This window comes from Ascidia mentula, chromosome 2 (assembly GCF_947561715.1).
Source record: "Ascidia mentula chromosome 2, kaAscMent1.1, whole genome shotgun sequence".
Lineage (NCBI taxonomy): Eukaryota > Metazoa > Chordata > Ascidiacea > Phlebobranchia > Ascidiidae > Ascidia > Ascidia mentula.
The window spans coordinates 10,489,949-10,503,821 of record NC_138567.1 but is presented as its reverse complement, the minus strand read 5'-3'; positions in this window follow the sequence as shown (position 1 = coordinate 10,503,821).

Below are 13,873 nucleotides of genomic sequence, written 5' to 3'. Positions count from 1 at the left end.
TTATGTGCGATAGGTTTAAAGTGTAAAATATAACCAAATCTAAACCATGCAAAATACAAGATGAAGACTGGAGATGTATCGCCCATTTACGCCGCAAACAAGCGATTGTTCTTGCTCGGATTTGATGCGTTGCTACAAGTTACGGCGTTTGTTCAATTTCTGACCGAAGCGATCCGACAATGAACGTGTTGGAAATCGTGAAAGAAATCGTGGGTCGTTGACGAGCAATCAACGATGATTGGGGGACTTCCTGAGAATTTGGGACTTTTCTTTTTCGCGCCGAGCTCAGTTTGATCAAAACGAAATGGACAAACCAACAACAGAAGTTTCTTGTGCTTATGCCAAAATATATTTCTAAGCTGTAAGGAATGAACTGCTAAAAGTTTTTAACGCATTCGAAATTTCAAAACAATATTCATTTAAGTTCACAATGTCGAAGAAATAGAGTTTCTACCCTGCTATTAATCAACACAGAAACAATTCAGCCATGAAAGCCATTTTTTAGATTTTCCTTAATCTAATTTGGACACGACTTGTAACAAACATAAGTTCGTCAACACCGATGTAAAAAGCTACAACGAATGTCAAAGTAAACCAATGTACGTGCACTGCGGGCGATGAAATTGGATTTTCATCTCATTCTGCGCTGTCTGACGCATTCGGCGGTAAGCGAAGTTTCGTTCAAAAAGTTTTACAACAAACAATTCTGCCTCCTGTGTAACCGAAATTAGCTTGTGCGGTTGTTGCGTTCGACTTCCCCATTGCTCGCGGGGTGATATGGCGTCGTTCGGGTCTGTTTACAACCCATCAATCTCACCAGTTCTGCAAATAATTTGCTTTCGAAATTCCGCCCTTGATCGGAGTGAATTGCCTCAGGTACCCCATGTACCGTTAGCCACCTGTGAAACAAAATGTTCGCTGTTTCATGTGCAGTTTGATGCCGCATAGGCCACGCTCTGACATGTTTTGTGAATAAATGTGAATAACATCCTGTCCTGGTTAACGGAAGTGAACCAAGCACATCAATCTCAACGCGTTGCATCGGTCGCATTTCTTGTGATGGAACTAACGGTGCTCGGATGGTAGTGGTTGGTTTCTTATTTCGTTGACAGTGTTCGCATTTACGGCAATAAGCCTCGGTCTATTCTCTCCATTTTAGCCAGTAAAAACGCTGTGACAGTTTGCTCAGGATTTTAGCCATTCCCAAGTGTCCCCTGCCGTGTACCTGGTCGTGGCACGCGGACAGCACTTCGCTGCGCATGGCAAAGGGTACCAACACTTTCTGAACTTCGTTTAAACCTGGCACCGCACCAGGGTCAGTAAGGAATAGCACCCCACCGTGACATGAGAGCCGCTCGAAAAGGCTCCATAAGTGTTTTGTCTCGGCCGACAGGCGTTTGACGTGGCGAAAAGACGGCCTTATACCCTGTTGCACCCATTTCACTACAGGACGCAAACTTAAGTCCCCATACTGCGCTTCTGCTACATGGGTGGACTCATACCCGTACTCCGCCTTTAAATCAAGTGCAAGTACCTCTTCCAGTGACTGATGCTCACGAACTGTGTAAGGGAATCCGTCATCTTCCGGTTGCCTCCGGCTGAGCGCATCTGCGTTTGTGTGCTTTTTTCCGGGCCGGTGTTGAAGATCAAAATCGTAACTAGCCAGGTGTTCAACCCATCGAGCACATTGTCCATAGAGTTCCCTGGATCTCCACAGCCAGCGAAGGGATGAATGGTCTGTGCGCAACAGAAATTTCGATCCGAGCAAATAACTGCGATACAACTTAGTCGCAAATATGACGGCCAGCAATTCCTTGCGAGTTGTGGAATAATGCTTTTCAGCTTTGATCAATGATCTACTGCCGTAAGCGATCACATGCTCCTTACCGTCAATTTCCTGACCGAGAACACAACCTACGGCTGTGTCCGAGGCATGGGTGTCCAACACGAAGGGTCGGCTGAAGTCGGGATACTGTAGGACTGGATCTGTTTTCAGAATTATTTTCAGGCTGGCGAACGCCTGCTGGCAACTGTCTGTCCAGACAAAACGACGTCCCTTTTCTGTCAATTTGTGTAAAGGGGAGGCGATACGAGCGTAATCTTAAACAAACTTTCTGTAATACGATGTAAGACCCACAAATTGACGCACCTGTTTTACAGATTTTGGAACTGGCCAATCTTTAACTGATCGTACCTTATCGGGGTCGCATCGTATTCCATGTTTTGACACTACGTGGCCAAGGAATCGCACTTCATCTTTGAACAGGTCGCACCTCGTGGGCTTTAGTGTAAGTCCAGCCGACTCTAGGCGTGAAAGAACATCAAGACGCTGCATGTGTTCGTTGAAATTTCTACCATAAACAATCACATCGTCTAAGTATGCGAGTGTTCCTTGCCACTCTATACCCTGCAGCACAATAAGCATTAGGTGTTGGAAGCTTGCCGCTGAGTTGCATAATCCATAGGCATCACGGTGAATTCAAACAAACCCATGTGACTGGCAAAGGCTGTCTTCTCCCTTGATTGTTCGTCCGTGGGGACCTGCCAGTAGCCAGATTTCAGATCAAGGGTGGAAAAGAAACGTGACTCAGACATTTCAACCAGGCTATCATCAACCCGGGGAATAGGGTAACTGTTTTTTTTGGTTGCTTCGTTTACTTGTCGATAGTCGACGCAAAATCGCAACTCACCAGACTTCTTTTTCACCAGAACAATCGAACTTGACCATGGCGAGGTTGAAGGTCTCACGAGTCCTTGGCTTCGCATTTCGTTGATGATCTTCTCGACCTCCGTTTTATGATGGATGGACATTCTTCGAGGATGTTGACGAATTGGTGCCGCATTCTCAGTGTCGATCGAATGTCGAACAAGATCAGTCCGGCCTAGGTCAGAGTTACATGTCGAAAATGCTTTTTGATGGCGGCAAAGAAGTTTTAAAACATCCGCCCTCTGGGTTGCCGACAACCCATCTCCGATACTCACGCCTTGGTGAATGCATTCCCAGCTTTCTTCATTGCTCGGTGTCTGTGCATAGAAGATATTGCAAACTTCCTCTGTTGGTTGCACACCGCTATCTTCAACAACAACACACCATTCCGACGATGGGCATGCAACGTTGCCAAAGGCGTGTACTGGAATCGCTACAGCAACCCTTGTTGCTGATGGTACTAGGATTGGGTCATCGCTAAAATTGGCTATACGTATGTTTACCTCATTTTTCCGCACAGTTGAAACACAGTTCGCTGTACAGAGTCCAATCTTGTCTGTAAATCCCGGTCTTCGCGCAATATACACTTCAAAGTCGGGGATATCTTCTTTGCGGGCGTCAAGGTGGTAACGACCTGTGATCCACACCTCCGACATTGGAGGGACTTCTGTGGCGCCGGTCACACAAATATCTCTGGTAAATTGTACGAAAGACGACGAGAGTAATGGTACCTTGGCACGGCCCGCTGTCAACAAATTTTGGTCGTAACACACACTGCAGCGGTTCTTCTGCAGAAAATCCAATCCCAAAATTAAGTGGTGAGTGACGCCCGACACGACATATAAACACGTGGGTGCATCTAACCCTCCCAGTTTAACATTCACAGTGATTTTTCCAATAACTGAAACCAAACTACCATTAACTCCAGAAAAGCGTTCGTTTTGGCCCAGCGGGGAGGTTTTGAGGCGATCATTGCTCAACGTCTCTAAACACTTTTGGCTAATCAAAGATACACTTGCACCAGTATCAACTAAAGCACATACCGGCTTCGAAGCGATGGAAACGTTGACAAACCGGACTAATTGGGGTTTGGTGGGACTCTTGCTGATGTTCTGATCATTGGTAGGATTCGAAGTTTTGGGTTCCGTGTCCTTCAAACATACACTTGCTTTTTCCTTTTGGGTCACAGGGGTACCAGGTCTTTTATTGAAATTCCTGCGAGGCGTAAAACTGGTATGAAAGCCGCGCTTACCTTGCATGGGGCAAAATCTTTGCAAATGTCCTGGTTTACCACAGGTGAAACAGCGTCGATCCAACCTGTCTGCCATCTGATGTAGTGTTGGTTTCCCCAATCGCTGCACCTCGCGGCGTACCAGCTCAATGTCCTTCTGGAGCGCGGTCACAGTTTTTTGGAATTCTCGAACGCCGATGTCTGCATCCTTTTCCGGTTGTTTTGATTCTGATGGACCTTGAACATCACGACGACACACGCCTAAAACCTGGGACATTTCCGGTACATGCGTGGACAAAACCATCTGAGCGGCCGTCCAAAAGTCACGTTTATATTCCAACCGTTGCGGCAGGGACCTGGCCATGTGCTGGTCCAACATGCCAACAAAGAGTAATGAATATAAAACCTCGTTTTTAATAGTCTCCTCCGTGGGATAAGGGATAAGCCATATTCATTTAAGTTTACAATGTCGAAGAAATAGAGTTCCTACCCTGCTACTAATCAACACAGAAACAATTCAGCCATGAAAGCGATGAAATTGGATTTTCATCTCATTCTGCGCTGTCTGACGCATTCGGCGGTAAGCGAAGTTTCGTTCAAAAAGTTTTGCGACAAACAATTCTGTCTCCTGTGTAATCGAAATTAGCTTGTCTTGGGCCTAGGCTACTCTGCACTAACGGCCTATCGCAGAGGCCTGAAGTCACACGACCAAGGTGGCTATTTTTGTGATAAAATAGAAAAACGCTAATAGGTATAAAAAGAATAAAACGATAAAAGCGCGAATAAAACAACGTTTGTTCTAAGATTGGCACAAAATACACATTCCACTACGACTAGCGTTCATCAACAATTACCACATAAGATCTCCCACCAAAAACAGTGTTTACCACACGCCACCACCAGAGAACTGTCTGGCTTTTCGCTCATTATTTCTCTCGCCAGCGCTTGACCAATCATTTTTACCCGCGTTTGCCACGTAAGCATGATCACTCGGGCATATTAAAACGAGTAAATTGCAAAATAATTACAAATATATTATAAAGGTGAGTGTGAAAAGTAAACAAAGAAAAACATGCGGTGAGTTAAAGTGAAGGTGAAGTGAAAATACAAAAAGAAATAAAGCGTGTGAAAAACAAAACGAACAAAGACGTTTACACCCCCCGCGTTAAAAATTGTTCTACTCCGTTAGGACGCTTGATAAAATTTGGTTTGTCGCCGATTTCGCTGTGGCCGGCTATCGTTCATCGTCGCCGCAGCATTATTTATGTCGGCGCCCAAACCTTGACAACCTTGACCAACGTCCATCAATGGCCGCGTAGGCAACCTTGTATCCTTGCGTGTTTCGCTTTGTGGTGTGTAGATAACAAAATTGTCTGTGTCGTGCAGCCCGAGCTCATCCGGCTGCGTGTTTCTTCGTTCTTTTCATGGTAAGGCATGTTTGCCTTTTTCAAGCGGGCGGTTGAAATGTACTTGCTGCTGTTTCCCATCCTCTCCTTCAATAAGGTAATTCACCAGACCGTGTAGCTGTCTGACGCATTCGGCGGTAAGCGAAGTTTCGTTCAAAAAGTTTTACAACAAACAATTCTGCCTCCTGTGTAACCGAAATTAGCTTGTGCGGTTGTTGCGTTCGACTCCCCCATTGCTCGCGGGGTGATATGGCGTCGTTCGGGTCTGTTTACAACCCATCAATCTCACCAGTTCTGCAAATAATTTGCTTTCGAAATTCCACCTTTGATCGGAGTGAATTACCTCAGGTACCCCATGTACCGTTAGCCACCTGTGAAACAAAATGTTCGCTGTTTCATGTGCAGTTTGATGCCGCATAGGCCACGCTCTGACATGTTTTGTGAATAAATGTGAATAAAATCCTGTCCTGGTTAACGGAAGTGAACCAAGCACATCAATCTCTACGCGTTGCATCGGTCGCATTTCTTGTGATGGAACTAACGGTGCTCGGATGGTAGTGGTTGGTTTCTTATTTCGTTGACAGTGTTCGCATTTACGGCAATAAGCCTCGGTCTATTCTCTCCATTTTAGCCAGTAAAAACGCTGTGACAGTTTGCTCAGGATTTTAGCCATTCCCAAGTGTCCCCCGCCGTGTACCTGGTCGTGGCACGCGGACAGCACTTCGCTGCGCATGGCAAAGGGTACCAACACTTTCTGAACATCGTTTAAACCTGGCACCGCACCAGGGTCAGTAATGAATAGCACCCCACCGTGATATGAGAGCCGCTCGAAAAGGCTCCATAAGTGTTTTGTCTCTGCCGACAGGCGTTTGACGTGGCGAAAAGACGGCCTTATACCCTGTTGCACCCATTTCACTACAGGACGCAAACTTAAGTCCCCTATACTGCGCTTCTGCTACATGGGTGGACTCATACCCGTACTCCGCCTTTAAATCAAGTGCAAGTACCTCTTCCAATGACTCATCCTCACGAACTGTGTAAGGGAATCCGTCATCTTCCGGTTGCCTCCGGCTGAGCGCGTCTGCGTTTGTGTGCTTCTTTCCGGGCCGGTGTTGAAGATCAAAATCGTAACTAGCCAGGTGTTCAACCCATCGAGCACATTGTCCATAGAGTTCCCTGGATCTCCACGGCCAGCGAAGGGATGAATGGTCTGTGCGCAACAGAAATTTCGATCCGAGCAAATAACTGCGATACAACTTAGTCGCAAATATGACGGCCAGCAATTCCTTGCGAGTTGTGGAATAATGCTTTTCAGTTTTGCTCAATGATCTACTGCCGTAAGCGATCACATGCTCCTTACCGTCAATTTCCTGACCGAGAACACAACCTACGGCTGTGTCCGAGGCATCGGTGTCCAACACGAAGGGTCGGCTGAAGTCGGGACACTGCAGGACTGGAGCTGTTGTCAGAATTCTTTTCAGGCTGGCGAACGCCTGCTGGCAACTGTCTGTCCAGACAAAACGACGTCCCTTTTCTGTCAATTTGTGTAAGGGGGAGGCGATACGAGCGTAATCTTAAACAAACTTTCTGTAATACGATGTAAGACCCACAAATTGACGCACCTGTTTTACAGATTTTGGAACTGGCCAATCTTTAACTGATCGTACCTTATCGGGGTCGCATCGTATTCCATGTTTTGACACTACGTGGCCAAGGAATCGCACTTCATCTTTGAACAGGTCGCACCTCGTGTGCTTTAGTGTAAGTCCAGCCGACTCTAGGCGTGAAAGAACATCTTCAAGACGCTGCATGTGTTCGTTGAAATTTCTACCATAAACAATCACATCGTCTAAGTATGCGAGTGTTCCTTGCCACTCTATACCCTGCAGCACAATACGCATTAGGTGTTGGAAGCTTGCCGCTGAGTTGCATAATCCATAGGCATCACGGTGAATTCAAACAAACCCATGTGACTGGCAAAGGCTGTCTTCTCCCTTGATTGTTCGTCCATGGGGACCTGCCAGTAGCCAGATTTCAGATCAAGGGTGGAAATGAAACGTGACCCAGACATTTCATCCAGGCTATCATCAACCCGGGGAATAGGGTAACTGTTTTTTTTGGTTGCTTCGTTTACTTGTCGATAGTCGACGCAAAATCGCAACTCACCAGACTTCTTTTTCACCAGAACAATCGAACTTGACCATGGCGAGGTTGAAGGTCTCACGAGTCCTTGGCTTCGCATTTCGTTGATGATCTTCTCGACCTCCGTTTTATGATGGATGGACATTCTTCGAGGATGTAGACGAATTGGTGCCGCATCCCCAGTGTCGATCGAATGTCGAACAAGATCAGTCCGGCCAAGGTCAGAGTTACATGTCGAAAATGCTTTTTGATGGCGGCAAAGAAGTTTTAAAACATCCGCCCTCTAGGTTGCCAACAACCCATCTCCGATACTCACGCCTTGGTGAATGCATTCCCAGCTTTCTTCATTGGTCGGTGTCTGTGCATATGAGATATTGCAAACTTCCTCTGTAGGTTGCACACCGCTATCTTCAACAACAACACACCATTCCGACGATGGGCATGCAACGTTGCCAAAGGCGTGTACTGGAATCGCGACAGCAACCCTTGTTGCTGATGGTACTAGGATTGGGTCATCGCTAAAATTGGCTATACGTATGTTTACCTCATTTTTCCGCACAGTTGAAACACAGTTCGCTGTACAGAGTCCAATCTTGTCTGTAAATCCCGGTCTTCGCGCAATATACACTTCAAAGTCGGGGATGTCTTCTTCCCCCAGCGGGGAGGTTTTGAGGCGATCATTGCTCAACGTCTCTAAACACTTTTGGCTAATCAAAGATACACTTGCACCAGTATCAACTAAAGCACATACCGGCTTCGAAGCGATGGAAACTTTGACAAACCGGACTAATTGGGGTTTGGTGGGACTCTTGCTCATGTTCTGATCATTGGTAGGATTCGAAGTTTTGGGTTCCGTGTCCTTCAAACATACACTTGCTTTTTCCTCTTGGGTCACAGGGGTACCAGGTCTTTTATTGAAATTCCTGCGAGGCGTAAAACTGGTATGAAAGCCGCGCTTACCTTGCATGGGGCAAAATCTTTGCCAATGTCCTGGTTTACCACAGGAGAAACAGCGTCGATCCAACCTGTCTGCCATCTGATGTGGTGTTGGTTTCCCCAATCGCTGCACTTCGCGGCGTACCAGCTCAATGTCCTTCTGGAGCGCGGTCACAGTTTTTTGGAATTCTCGAACGCCGATGTCTGCATCCTTTTCCGGTTGTTTTGATTCTGATGGACCTTGAACATCACGACGACACACGCCTAAAACCTGGGACATTTCCGGTACATGCGTGGACAAAACCATCTGAGCGGCCGTCCAAAAGTCCCGTTTATATTCCAACCGTTGCGGCAGGGACCTGGCCATGTGCTGGTCCAACATGCCAACAAAGAGTAATGAACATAAAACCTCGTTTTTAATAGTCTCCTCCGTGGGATGGATCGTGGGATAAGCCTTGTCGCCAAGAGCTTTTGAAGCATACACAAAGTCCTTTATGCTTTCCGGTGGCAACTGCCGCCGGCCAAACAACATTGCGCGTGTTTCATGGAGGCGCGAGTGGTCAGAACCTTGCTTTAGGGCGCGGCTAATTAACTCATCGTACTTCAGTTGAAAAACATTATTGTCGTTTCCCTGAACTAGCCAGCGGAGGGCATCATCAATTGATGTCAAAAAAAGATGACGCTTCACTTCCTCACTAGCTTTCACACTCTCACAGTACGATTCAAATAAGGAAACAAACTGGCCAACATCTTGTCCCGGGACAAAGCGCGGTGGCGATAAAAGCAAATTAAAAGACATTAAATTCTCTGAAAGCCGTGTGACCCCTTATAAGCGATAGCAGAGTCCTGGCGTGCTCGCCAAATGCAACCGAAATTAGCTTGTCTTGGGCCTAGGCTACTCTGCACTAACGGCCTATCGCAGAGGCCTGGAGTCACACGACCAAGGTGGCTATTTTTGTAATAAAATAGAAAAACGCTAATATGTATAAAAAGAATAAAACGTTGAAAGCGCGAATAAAACAACGTTTGTTCTAAGACTGGCACAAAATACACATTCCACTACGACTAGCGTTCATCAACAATTACCACATAAGATCTCCCACCAAAAACAGTGTTTACCACACGCCACCACCAGAGAACTGTCTGGCTTTTCGCTTATTATTTCTCTCGCCAGCGCTTGACCAATCATTTCTGCCCGCGTTTGCCACGCAAGCAGCCATATTAAAACGAGTAAATTGCAAAATAATTACAAATATGAGTTTGATTTCTATGAATCGCCTGTGTGGTCCTTATGGCTGACCGAGACTTAGTAACGGATCAATGCAGAAAATGATAAATAATCCTAAGTCCTCTGTCTGTTTCAAGTTTTTACGATATATATATTACGCCTGTCTGTGCAGACATCGTCAGTATCGCTAAAAAACAACACAACAACGGAGTTAACCAACAGTAATGCAAATGTAAAAATACCTTACAAACTGACAATCAGATTTTACGATTAGGTAAGGTGCGACTGAACTGTCGGCTTTGGCTTGTTTGTGGGGACGCTCGATAAAACATAAAATAAAAGAAAAAACGAAAAAAGGCGGGGAGAACACAACAAGCTGCAAACGATGGCGGTAAAAAATGTGCCGGCGGTGATCTGGCTCTACGTCATTGATAAGCTTGTCACAATGACAACACAGTTGGTGGACACTTCAACGGTAAGCGGAAGTAAAAACAGAAACAAAACCGACAGTTACATTGTATTAGGCAATATAAGGGGGTTGATGTTAATGTTTGCCTTGATTTTGTGATACCATTTGTCTTCAAAATGAAGATTTCCGCCAACCCGAAGTATATTCGAGCAAAGGTACTTCCGACACCTGAAAGACTTTCGCTTTTTTCACAGTTATTGTGAATTGCCAGTGTTTCTAAACCTTTTTTAAAACCGGTTTTATCCTGTGCAAGACACAACTGACCCAGTTCTAGCCACCAATCGGAATACAGGATGTGTGCGCAGACCGTGCTTTAATGCCAGCTGATATTCCTCTACGAAGCCACAAGCACGGTATAGACTTGTGCCCCAAGGAAAAGCGAAGGAGTGCGCTGTTCAAACGTACTCGACGACGCTATCTGAAAAAAACGAATACGATTCATCTTATACCAAAAAATCTTTTTAATATAGTTTAGGAAATTGGTAAACGTAGTTTGTCCAAAACAAAAAAAGCCACAAACTTTCAGGACAATCAAATCGGCATATATTAGATGTAAAAAGCACAACTTTCAATATTTCACTGACCAGATCTTCGGTAAAAGCGATTAACTTTTCTTTAGCTGTATTAAGTTCGCCAAGTCGCAGAAAACACCAAATTTGGGACTCCTTAGCACCTTTAAGCAACGTTCGATTTGATGTTGGGACAGCGTTAATACACTGTTCGTATACTTCGGCGGCAGAGCGAAATTCCCCATTGTGATACAAATAATCAGCTCGGTATTTTAACACTTGTGGCAGGTCTTCCTTTTGGGATAGTTGGAACCACCTGGGCGTTACTACGTTTGGTTGAAATCCCTTTAAGGAAACGAAGGAATTCAACACAGAAAAGTGCACTAGTAAGCAGATTAAACCGTAACGATTAAGGGGAAATTTGGTTGCAGGTAGCATTTTTATTTTAGTCAATTGAGATAGAGAGATTTTGATTTTTGTTATATTTAATATTTTATGTTATTATGAAAAATATAACAAATTTTGTTGCATGAATTCGTGTTCCTTAAAACCGCTACAAACCAGGTCAGCTTAGCTCATATGAAGCAAAAGGCATTTAAATAGGTACTCGAAAGGCTATATGGTCGTTTTTGTAATGCTAACTATGTCTGTGCGAATTTATACTCACTTGCTTTTAAACCTTTAAAGCTTTAAATCATGCGTTTTGTATGTATAGTTACAATAAAATTCGTTGACAAAAAACACTGGAAAGGGTGTGATCTTACAGTCAAATGCCAGTCTATGCACCCAGGTTTATTGGGAACATTCTCCTACATAATATGTACATGGGAAATACACATTAGTGATACGTCCGAAAGACTTGGAAGCAAAACAAAGACTTTTTGAGTTAATCTCGTCATTAAACAGGAAATCAGCTATTCTTCTGGTGAGCCTGAAAATAAATAAATTAATTTTAAATGACATTCAAATCGCAAGCGGAAATTACTTGCATTTTGGGTGAGAAAAAAGATATTTTCAAGTCAATTTTGTTTCGATATTTACATCAAATCATGAAAAATACAACCCGATTAAAAAAAATACCACTCCTCATGAAAAAAAAGCTGACCTAATTATTCAACAATACTCGCTTTCAACAAGTTATGTAGGGGAAAATCTAAGTTATTCGTCGTTATGTTGTTTCTGATACATAAATTTCGCCTACAATTCGGCATCGTCAGTATCACTTATTTAAATTAATTGAGTTACTCGCTTCCATGCATACTTACGAACACTGTTCAAACCCCTACTACAAAGATCTGATCTCGGTCCTTTCGCGTGGCATTGGTTTTTGGAGGTTAGTGCTGATTACGCTTTGTAAAATTATATCTAGAATAACGGTTTAGTATCTGTGCTATTTAAAGACCGACTTTAATATTTCTTTGGAAACAATGCGCATGCGTTTATACTGACTGTGCGTTGGCATTTTTATTTATAGCAGTGCTAACGACGTTACGAGTGACTTCAGCAGTCAACACTACATAACGTGTACTAAAGGTTATATGTCTGATTCTAAAGAGTGTAACAACCAACCATGTCCAGGTAAAGTGAGTTGTAGAATAGGAAAGGTTGCCATGTTTACCTTACGAGCATTCTCATTTCCACATTCGTTTTTACTTGTTTCTGGGCGCCCTCCATATATTCCTATATGTACCATTTTCAAGCTGTTAATGACTCAGGCTTCCTTGTTTTCAATATGCTGCGCCTCAAACAGGGTTAAATGCACACCACCATGGAATACGGATTTAGCTTTCGCGGTACTAATATTAATGATACTTTCCCAACCGGTTTGGTTTTGTGTTTATGACTTTTACAAAAACGTGCAAAGAGGGAGCAAGTGTTACTCTGCTTGCAGTGGCTGTAAATTACACGTTTTCTGGATGGCACATGGAATGCAACCAAGCTTGCGGAAGAGGACGCCTTAAAAACACTGCACGTTGTCTTGCAAACGGGACATGGGTTGTACCATCATATAAGTGCGGACCAGCACCGAAACGAAATTGGTATTTTTCATTTAGGAGCGAACACGTGTGCAACTATAGGCACTGTGGTAAACAAATTTCTTTTCCCATGTTACATCGTGGTTTGTTTGCCAAATTAATACTATTTAAATATTTTGTAAGTTGTAGTAATGATTTGTAAAATCGGCAACATCTTCGCCGTGCGTAATGGCTTATAAGATAATTTATAGGTTTGCTGGTTTGGCAGCCCAGGCATTGTAGCCTAGCTGGATCAGCCACTTTTTCCTGACAAGTCGGAGCAAGATTTGAAAAATCAAGCTACCGGTGAGGTTTGAACTCCCGACCCTGGGCTAGCCAGGCCAAACGCTTTACCAACTGAGCTACAGGAGCCCAGTGGTTTCAAGGGGTATATTGTGGCTAAGGTACACTTAAGCGCAGTATACCCCGTGAAACCACTAAGCTCCTGTAGCAGACTTGTCAGGAAAAAGTGGCTGATCCACCTAGGCTGCAATGCCTGGGCTGCTAAGCCTGCAAACCTAATGATGATCGCGACACGATAGCTGTGATCGCCAAGCAAGGACCTGCGCAGTGGGGCGATCCTGCCAATCATGCCATTGCATGAAATATTACTGCGTTATGTGATACGGTGGTAGAGATCCCCTACGTATATGTGAAGGTTGCCTGGCAAGTTATGCGCTTGTGCACCAGTGAACCTTGGCCACAATATACCCCATGATGCCACTGTAGCTCAGCTGGTAGAGCGTTGGGCCTGGTTAGCCCAGGGTCGTGAGTTCAAACCTCACCGCGGAGCTTGATTTTTCTAAATCTTGCTCCGACTTGTCATGAAAAAGTGGCTGATTCAGCTAGGCTGCAATGCCTGGGCTGCCAAGCCTGCAAACCTGATGATCGCGATACGATAGCTGTGATCGCCAAGCAAGGACCTGCACAGTGGGGCGATCCTGCCAATCATGCCATTGCATGAAATATTACTGTGAAGATAATTGCGTATTGACCTAAAAGATAATTTATATTACGCCTTGAATTTACAGTAGAATAGTACATTTATTAAAAGGACAAAGAAAATTACCTGAATTGTACCGCACAGTGTTTTCTGATCGGGGTAAATGGGGAAAATGCAACAGAGCTTGTGGACAAGGAATACAATATTTAAATCGCACCTGTCTTGACTCCGAAGATCAGAGCAGATGTGGAGCAACGCAACGAAAGCCAAGAGTATGCAAGGATTGC